Here is a 9,729-nt window from a genome sequence, read left to right on the forward strand (position 1 = left end):
CAGATTTGGGATCAGCAGAGACGCCCAGTTTTCTCCCATAACAAACAGCGTGTCTCCTGTGAAACTTGGCTGTAGCAGTCATCGACCAGCTGGTTGACGTACATAAACTTCCCCTGTGGGAATTTTCAAACAGACACAAAAGTAGACTCAGGAGTTAGCAGGTACCTGTCACCCAGCTTATGGCGCTGTCAACACAGGGCCAATCCTGTTCCACCCCTCCCTCTCCCTCTCCCCACCGCATTATTTGAAAGAAAATTAGTATATTGATCAAGTTTTCAGTTTCTACTTGTTCTTGAAGCTGTCTCCCTCAGGTGCGGGAATGTTAGCTGTCATTTAGGTTGCTCTTAGCAGCTTTATTGTGCCCGGCGTTCTCTCTCTGGCAGTTTTTGGTATTGGCAGAAGCACGTGAATTTTCTGGCCTCAACAGTCAGTGTCCCGGGAGCCTGTCATGTGTCTTCCCTGTGATCCCGGCGCTAGACCTCCACTCATGAGCTCTCCCAGCTCATCTCTTCTGACGGTAGGGGCTGGGGGTTACTCCTTACAAGGATCTAGGCTGGCTCAGAGAAGGGGCTTAATATCAAGTTGTCGTTGCCTGACTGGATGAATTCCATTTGGCCTTCCCCTCACCCCAACCTCACCCTCAGCTGTGCACCTGGTTCTGTGTGTCTTAAATGGGGAGGAAGTCACCTGAGCCTCACAACCCCTTCTGTCCAGCTGCAGAGTCCAGCTTTTCCTGGCTCCCCCTGCTGGCCTCTCCCACACAGCTGCGTACAGGTTGATGCCAGAGCCCAGCTCTGCCAAAGGGAAAGTCGAACACTGTCCTGAGGGGGCCGGGCCAGTCCAGGCAGGTCTGAGGAGGAGGAGAGCAGCTCATGGAAAACAGCTCTGGGAAGGGCTGCTTTCCCGGGCAGCTTTCCAGGGAAGGGACACGGAAGGTAGCCCACTGCCCACCTCGGTCAGGAGGGCGGGGCTGGGGCCTCAGCCCCGGAAGACCAAGTGGGCCCATGAATGAGTGGATCATTGTGTGGGGATCAGGCCAGTACTGATAATAGAATTGGGCTTCTTCTGCCCTTAAGACAGCAGCCTGGGGTCAGACACAGTCACTGGGCAGGCAGGGGGCTGCAGAGTTCTTCTACCTTGGCCTCCATGGAGGTCGGGGCCAGGAGGGTGGTGAATGTAGGTGGGAGCATCCCCCCAGTTCCCAGCTCTTTGGACGAGTGGCAACTCTGCAGAGCTCTGGGCGCATGTTTCTGCATGGGGGGGCCCTCCCTCCACCCTCCATAATTTCAGTAAACTTTCCACACCTCCCCACCCCTTTGATCACATTTCTTGGTTATCTGCACATATTTTTCTTTTTCACAGCACGACTTCCCCGGAAATGGGCTGTGGCAGGACGCATCTCATCAGACTCCAGCCAGCCGCAGGCGTCAGAAAGAGGGTGGGAGGTGGTCCAAGCCTGAGAGCAGGGCCCCTCTTCTTCCCTCCAACCCCTAAGCCCAAGCGCCAGGGTAATTCCACCCTGAGCTGAACATGGAAAATGGGCTTTTGTTCTCTTTCAGGGTGTAGAGTTTCCCCAATACATAAGGAAGGGAACCCAATCCAGAAGAACCCCAGGGCATGAACGTTGCCATTGGACTTGGGCAGGTGTAACTGTGAGACAGTCCCTACAATGAAATGTCTGGAAGGAGTTAATTTCTGTGCAGGGTGGTGGGGAAGAAACAGTGGCCCGTGACCTGCTGTCTGATGGGAGAAAGGAGATACTTACAAAGTATAAGTATATAATATTAACACATCAGGTGTGCTGTGTGCTAAGGTTTAAGAAGAATCTGGGGAAACAGAGAGGGGAGGGTGTGTTGCTTTACTTTAGGTGCTTAGAGAGAACGGCTCTGCCCTATGAGTGCCTGGAGAAAGAATATTCCCAGGACTCCCCGGGCAGTCCAATGATTTAAGACTCTGAGTTTCCACTGCAGGGGGGTGAAGTTTCACTCCCTGGGGAATTAAGATCCTGCATGCCACTCAGCCGAAATAAATAGATAAAATGTAAATGAACAACTTAAAAAAAGAAAAACATGTTCCAAACGGCACAGCGTGTGCGAAGGCCCCGAGGCAGGAGTGTAGGAGCATGCCAGCTTGTGAGAGGAACATCATGGTGACCCGTGTGGCCAGAGCCGGGTGAGGGCGGGAGGGTCAGAGAGGGAACAGGAGACCGGGTCCTGAGGGGCCTTGTACACCTCGTGGAGGGATTCGGCTTTGCTTTGAGTGAGACGAAAAGCCCATCAGAGTGTTTGGAACCCCCACTAACATGAGCCCACTGACGTTTAAAAAGACTCACCCTGGCTGCAGAGACTGATGGTAGGGAGGGCAGTGTAGGCAGGGGGACCAGCCAGATGACGGGGTGGAGAGAGAGACAAGGTGGCCAGGCCGGGCAACAGCAGGAGCCAAGGAGCGCTCGGCTTGCAGATGGGGCTGCAGGTACAGCCAGCAGGGCGTGTGGGCAGGGTGAACGCTGGTGTGAGAGGAGAAGCTCGGGCTGCCTCCAGGGCCTGGCCTGGAAGAACAGGCCGCACTTCACTGAGATGGGGCGGGGGCTGTAGAACAGCAGGTCTGAGGAAAGATTCAACAGTACTGCAAGGGAAGGGGTCCTCTTCAAGTGACAGTAGACATTTCAGAGAATTGGCTCCTCAAAGGAATAATAATGATGGCTAATGACATTTCATCATGAGAAACGCTGGGCTGGAAGAAGCGCAAGCTGGAATCAAGATTGCCGGGAGAAATATCAATAACCTCAGATATGCAGATGATACCACCCTTATGGCAGAAAGTGAAGAGGAACTAAAAAGCCTCTTGATGAAAGTGAAAGAGGAGAGTGAAAAAGTTGGCTTAAAGCTCAACATTCAGAAAACGAAGACCATGGCATCTGGTCCCATTACTTCTTGGGAAATAGATGGGAAAACAGTGGAAACAGTGTCAGACTTTATTTTGGGGGGCTCCAGAATCACTGCAGATGGTGACTGCAGCCGTGAAATTAAAAGACTCTTACGCCTTGGAAGAAAAGTTATGACCAACCTATATAGCATATTGAAAAGCAGAGACATTACTTTGCCAACAAAGGTCCGTCTAGTCAAGGCTTTGGTTTTTCCTGTGGTCATGTATGGATGTGAGGGTTGGACTGTGAAGAAAGCTGAGTGCCAAAGAATTGATGCTTTTGAACTGTGGTGTTGGAGAAGACTCTTGAGAGTCCCTTGACTGCAAGGAGATCCAACCAGTCCATTCTAAAGGAGATCAGACCTGGGTGTTCTTTGGAAGGACTGATGCTAAAGCTGAAACTCCAGTACTTTGGCCACCTCATGAGAAGAGTTGACTCATTGGAAAAGACTTTGATGGTGGGAGGGATTGGGGGCAGGAGGAGAAGGGGATGACCGAGGATGAGATGGCTGGATGGCATCACGGACTCGATGGATGTGAGTCTGAGTGAACTCCGGGAGTTGGTGATGGACAGGGAGGCCTGGCGTGCTGCGATTCCTGGGGTCGCAAAGAGTCAGACACGACTGAGCGACTGGACTGAACTGAATGACATTTAGGGCTTCCCAGGTGCTGTGTGTGTGCTCAGTCGCTTCATTCGTGTCTGAATCTTTGCGGCCCCATGGACCGTAGCCTGCCAGGGTCCTCTGTCCATGGGATTCTCCAGGCAAGAATCCTGGAGTGGATTGCCATCCCTCCTCCAGGGGATCTTCCCGACTGAGGGCTCAAACCCAGGTCTCCGGCATCTCCTGCATTGCAGGCCGATTCTTTACCCACTGAGCCACCTGGGAAGCCCTAATTAATTCGGTGGCTGCATCGGGTCTTCACTGTGGCACGTGGGATCTTTGTTGCATCATGCGGACTCTCTAGTTGAGGCACACGGGCTCTAGAACGAGAGGGTTCAGTAGTAGTGGTGGTTGGGCTTAGCTACCCCATGGCATGTGGGATTTTAGTTCCCGACATGGGACCAAACCTGATTCCCTGCATTGCAAGGCGGACTCTTGGCTGTAGGACCTCCAGGGAAGTCCCGAGCCTCGATTTTCTCATCTGTGAAATGAGCACTGGGTGAGACTGCACTAGTCACAGTCATGAGACTCTGAAGAACCGTGTGCTTGATGAATAAGGGAGTTATCATTTTAGGGAGGGAAGACTTGCTATTTAAACGTGGCTGAATTCCTCTTAGGAAAATGTCTTTGTTCAGACAACAGAGCATGGTCTGCCCCAGCCAGCTTTTCTTCACTGTCTGATTGCTGGCTGACTTTCCCCAGCAGCCCCTACACAGTCAGAAATGGCCCTTTTCTCCCTCAGTGATAGGAAAGCATTTGTCACTGTGATTGTTAGCTGATATTTGGACGTCAAGCATGTGTTTGCCCAGGTCCTCCCTTTTCTGAGCCCTCGCCCCGTTCCCCGCCACCCCACGCCTACATCTCTGAGTCCGAAGCCTGCTTCAGGCTCCTGCTACAGGGCCGCCACCTTCTCAGACCTCCTCCAAACCAGCAGAGCCTTCATCTCCCCTTCCCCTCTGCTGTCACGTCCTCTCCAGAGGTTCGGATGTGTCCCATGTCCTGTCCTATTCTGTGCAGCCGAGCGCCGTGCGAGCAGTTCAGCCCTTCCTGGCACATCACCCTCTCAGGACATCTGTCAAACGAATCAGCCGTTGCTGAGTGCCAAGCACTGTTCTAGGTGTTGGGAACACAGAGATGAATTATCTTTGCACGAACCCCATCTGCAACGAAGCCTGGCCCCATATGGGGAGATGGTCCAGAAAAGGATGATGTAAAAGTAGAAATTATGCAGAACAGGGAGATGGCACTCAGGGATGGGGCCCTGGGATCCACGGTCAGACAGTTCAGGATTCAGGTCTTGACTCTGCCACTTCGCAGCTGTGTGAACATTGGCAATTACTTGACCTCTCTCGGCCTCTATGAGATTAAACAGAACCTACCCCACGGGGCTGTTGAGGTACTTGAGGCCCCTGGCACGGTGCATGGCGCAGAGCAGTGATGTGAGGATGAAGCTGCCTCCCTCCTGGAGAGGGCGGGGAAAGCTGTACAGGCAAGGGGCCACCTGAGCTGAATAAGATAAGTAAGCATTCCTCATGGCCTTCTCTGGTGGCTCAAGTGATAAAGACTCCACCTGCTAATGCAGGAGACACGGGTTCAATTCCTGGTCTGGGGTGATCCCACGTGCTGTGGAGCAACTCAGCCCGTGTACCACCACTACCGAACCTGTGCCCTAGAGCCCGGGAGCCACACCTGCTGAGCCCACGTGCTGCGGCTACTGGAGCCTGTGCTCCGCAAGAGAAGTGGCTGCAATGAGAAGCCCCCGCTCGCAGAAATTAGAGAAAAGCCCGGGCAGCAGTGAAGAGGCAGCACAGCCGGATAAATAAATAGAATTATTTTCTTTAAAAAATGGAGCTCCTCAGGGAGACAGGAGATGGAAATGACACGAAAAGGCAAATAGTTTATCATCATCCAAAGAAAAGCTCAAAAAGAAGTAAACAGGCCCTGCCGCGCATGGAATCTGTGGTCCTCAGCGTGGACGCCGGGCAGATTTTTTAGCTGAAATCTGATAGATTACTCACTCAAATGGATGTGAACGGAAGCAAAGGCTTCCAAGAATCGAGAATGCCACGTGAAGACTACCGAGAGTGATGGAGGCCGGAATCCTCTGGAAGAACCAGGCGGCATCCATTCTGGCTGAAGCGTGCCTGGAGCAGCGTCATGGGCTGGGGACAGGCTCAGGGCACGGGTTCTGACCTGGGAGAGGAGAGAGGCAGAGGAGAAGGAACGTGCTAGCAGGACGGAGGTGTGGATGGTCCTGAAGGCCCGCCCTCAGCGCTGCAGGCCTGGCCCCTGCCCGTGTGGCCTGGCCCCGCGTGGGGCGCTGGACAGAATGCAAGCAGCAGGCTTTCCCTGCAGCAGGGGTGTGTGGTCCTCCTGTGGTGGCTCCCTTCAGTGGCCTTATCCTCCAGGAGCCTGTTTGGTCAGGACAGATTCTTCTCTTAGGTGAATGTTTGGCGTTTTCTTTCACACAGTTTAGTGGGAGATGCAGATCCAGACAGACATCCTGTCCCCTGAACCGCTCCAGTGAGGACCACCTCCCAGGGTCCAGCAGGCACCTCGGGAGTGGGGGGCCCGGGAGAGTCAGGCCCTGTCCACGGAGAGCGGGGCAGAGGCAGGGTGTGTGAAGACGGCAGTTCTGGAGGCCTGCTGACAGGTGCTGGGTGGCCGGGCTCGGATGTGAAAACTGGCGGGAATTGGCGGGGATAGCGTTAGGGTGAGTCTGACGTCTGACGTCTGATGTGGGCACCCAGCATAAGAGGAGGCAGGATTGTGGAATTTCCTCCTGCAGGGATATTGGAGAGAACTGAAACTCTGAGCTCGCGGCCAGACCTGGCCCTTCATCCCTGGTGCCTATGAGCACAAGCCTCTGGGGAAGCCAGGGAGAAAGCTGGGGCAGACGGGGCCAGAGCTGGCCTCACTCCCCGCTTCTCGGGCTCCCCACCCACCGTCTTCCCTCTGACCTGCCTCCTCTGCCCCTCCCCTTCCCCCGGAGGAGACGTAAATGAAAACAAGGTGACCAGAGGACTGGGCAGGCAGGTCTGGCTCTGGGCGCAGTAGGTGCTCCTTTGTGTGGGGGCTGGAGTTCTCTGAATGACCTTATTTGGGGGACATGGCATCGTGCTCTGCGGGGATCAATGGATTGATCAGCAGACCAAGAAATCATAAGCTCTGGGTGTCCGATCCATTTTACTCACTTAAACTGTGAGCCCTCAGTTGGCTGGCCCCGAGTCTGAGAGAAGTCTGAGCTCTGAAGCCAGGGCAGGCCAGAGGAACAGGAGGAGAGGCTGGCCTCAAGTGGCGGTTAGCCGACTCAGGCTATATGGGAGCCAGCATGCACCAGGTTTTGTAAGACGGATGAGCTAAGAATGATCTTTACATTTTTAATTGGTTGGAAAAAAAAACCCAAAGAAGAATATTTTGTGGCACATGAAAAGCATATGATGTTCGAACCTCAGTGTCTGTCGATGCAGGCTTGTGGGAACCCCGCCGTGTCTGTGCCTGGCTGCTCCTTACAGCGGCCACACGGCTCTCAGAGCTGAAGGTGTGCACCCTCCTGTTTCACAGAAAGCATTTGCTGGTCCCACTCTTGTGCTTTTATGTGGGTATAGCCTGGTGGAGGGGACGATGCAGGTGAACTAGGAGGGAGCCTTCTGAATGTCTCCTGACATGCTTCACAGGTGCCAGCCTTTGTAATCTTCACAGCGGCCTCGAGAGTAAGAGCTGCACCTGCCAGAGGCCACCGGGTTAGAAAGAGGTGGTACTGGGACCCTTGCCCCATTGGCGGTCTCAGAGCCCACCGAGAGCCAGGGCCCCTGGTGACAGTCCAGGGAAGTGGGCCAGTGCAGCACAGCGAAAGGTCAGGGGAGGGCAGAGGTGAAGGCGGCCACGGAGACGCTAAGACTCAGGTGCGCAGGGCTGTGGAGGAAGAGCCTTCCAGGTGGTGGGTGTTTCAGGGAATAGGCTCGGGGCTGGGCCAGGTGGGAGGTGCTGAGAAGGGGTGGGGGAGCGTGGAGCCTGCTAGCCAGGATACGCCCCAGTACAGGGCCAGTCCCAGCCCCCGCCCCACACCACTTAAGGCCCCGTAAGGCTGTGTGTTTAGGTGTAAGAACAGCTTTGCCTCTTTGGGAGGTTGTGAGGGCAAATGGGTGTATAAGTGTAAAGTGTTCAGAAGGGCACCTGGCACTCGGTGTGGCGGGTATCACACTTACTCTTGTTAAGTTTGGGCTGAGACTGCAGGTCCGCACCAGTAGGGGCTTGTGCTCCGGGCAGCCCCTGTAGAGAGTGTAGAATTTGAGCGGGGAGTCTGGAGGAATCGGGCTGATGTGGAAAATTATTAATAGTTCTAGGGACCCCATAAGGCTCTGGAGAGAAAAGGGCAAAGAGTAGCAACAGAGGGGGCCAGGGAAGGCCTGGGGCCCACTCATGCCCAGGGATGCGCCCGATGTGTGTGATTCAGCCTCGATACAACCTCCCAGGTGAGTGCTGTGTCCCCCCTTCACAGTCAGGAGGCCAAGGCGTGGAGCATCACCACGGCTGTGGAAGGATCTCGGGAGCACCTCCTGAGACTTGCCTTAGGCACCCCCACTCCCAGCTGTTGGTGGTCACCTTTCTTGGTGGCCATATGTGCTGGGTTCCTTGGTGCCACAGGGCCCCCTGTGGGTTATCACCACCGTGGGGAGGCGAGGCCAGTGCCCCTGTCCTAGCCCAGACCACCAGGCAGTGAGTGGCTGGACAGGCTCCCTGGTGTGACAGGTCTGCCCAGAGCCAGTCCACCAGACTGCTGGGGGTGCGCGAGCATCTTCATTCAGAGGGACCCAGGCTTCCCGGGTGGCTCAGCCATATAGAATCTGCCCGCCAAGCAGGAGATGCAGGTTGGATCCCTGAGTGGGAAAGATCCCCTGGAGAAGGAAATGGCAACCTACTCCAGCATTCTTGCCTGGGAAACCCCATGGACAGAGGAGCCTGGCAGGCTGCAGTCCATGGGGTCCCAAAAGAGCAGGACATGGCCTGTGACTAACCAACAAGGGGGCCAGGAGCTGAGCGGGGTCAGTTTTAAGACGAAGAGTGCCCTCACTGTCTCGGGCACTGCCGACGCTGACCCCGACTTCCTCTGCAGCTTTTTTCCGGTGTAGGCCCTTGTCGTGGGAGCCTGGTGGGGAAGGGAGGCGGCTCTGTGCCAGATATGGCCGTGTGCAGAGGCACTGCCACTGGAGCTGGGGCCAGAGGCCCTGGAGTCCGAGGACAGAACAGAGTGTGGATCCTGGCGGTGCCCCTTCCCACGTGATGGGGCGAGGGCATGCTGGGGGCAGGGCAGCGGTGCCTCCACCTCTCAGCCCATCTGCTCACCTGCAGGAGGCGGAGTAATGGACCCCACCTCACAGGCTGTGCTGAGAATTAGGCCCAGGGTTCAGCTCAGGCTCCCTCCCAGCTTTGTCCTTCCTCTGACACTCACCCCAAAGGGCCCAAAGCCTGCATCACACACTCCACAGAGCCCAGCAACTTACCCCAAATTTCATGTAGATGCTTCGGGCTTTTAAAGAAAATCCAGCTATGGGACGTGGGGGCAAAATAGATGAAGGGGATTAAGAGGTACAAACCTCCAGGTATAAAACAAGCCACAAAGAATGTAATATACATCGTAAAGAACACAGTCAATAATATTACAACTTTGTTTGGGGACAGGTGGTTACTGCACTTATGCTGGTGATCGTTTCATGATATACAGATCACTATGCAGTACACCCAAAACTCTCATCATGCATGTCAACTCTTATTTCCATTTAAAAAAAAAAAAAGGAAAAAAAATCCAGATCAGTCTTTACTTTTAAGCCAGAACAATGTAATTACCGATATTAATGTGGGTCTAAATCACTTTGCGCCTCGTTTACTTCTGGTCTGTATCTATTTCCCTGCCATCGTTACGCCTTTCCTTTCCACCTGCTTGGAGGTGAGATGCTGTTTCTGCGAGTTCAGGGGCTTCCCTCTTCCCTGGGGTTTCTCAGGATGTCCAGGGTTCCATCCGTCTTCCTGCCCCTTTGTGCTCTGCCTTTTTAACTCATTGTTCTTTATTTACTTTTGGCCGCGCTGGGCCTTTGTTGCTGCACAGGCTTTCTCTAGCTGTGGGGAGCGGGGGCTGCCCTCT

This window comes from Ovis canadensis, chromosome 17 (assembly GCF_042477335.2).
Source record: "Ovis canadensis isolate MfBH-ARS-UI-01 breed Bighorn chromosome 17, ARS-UI_OviCan_v2, whole genome shotgun sequence".
Lineage (NCBI taxonomy): Eukaryota > Metazoa > Chordata > Mammalia > Artiodactyla > Bovidae > Ovis > Ovis canadensis.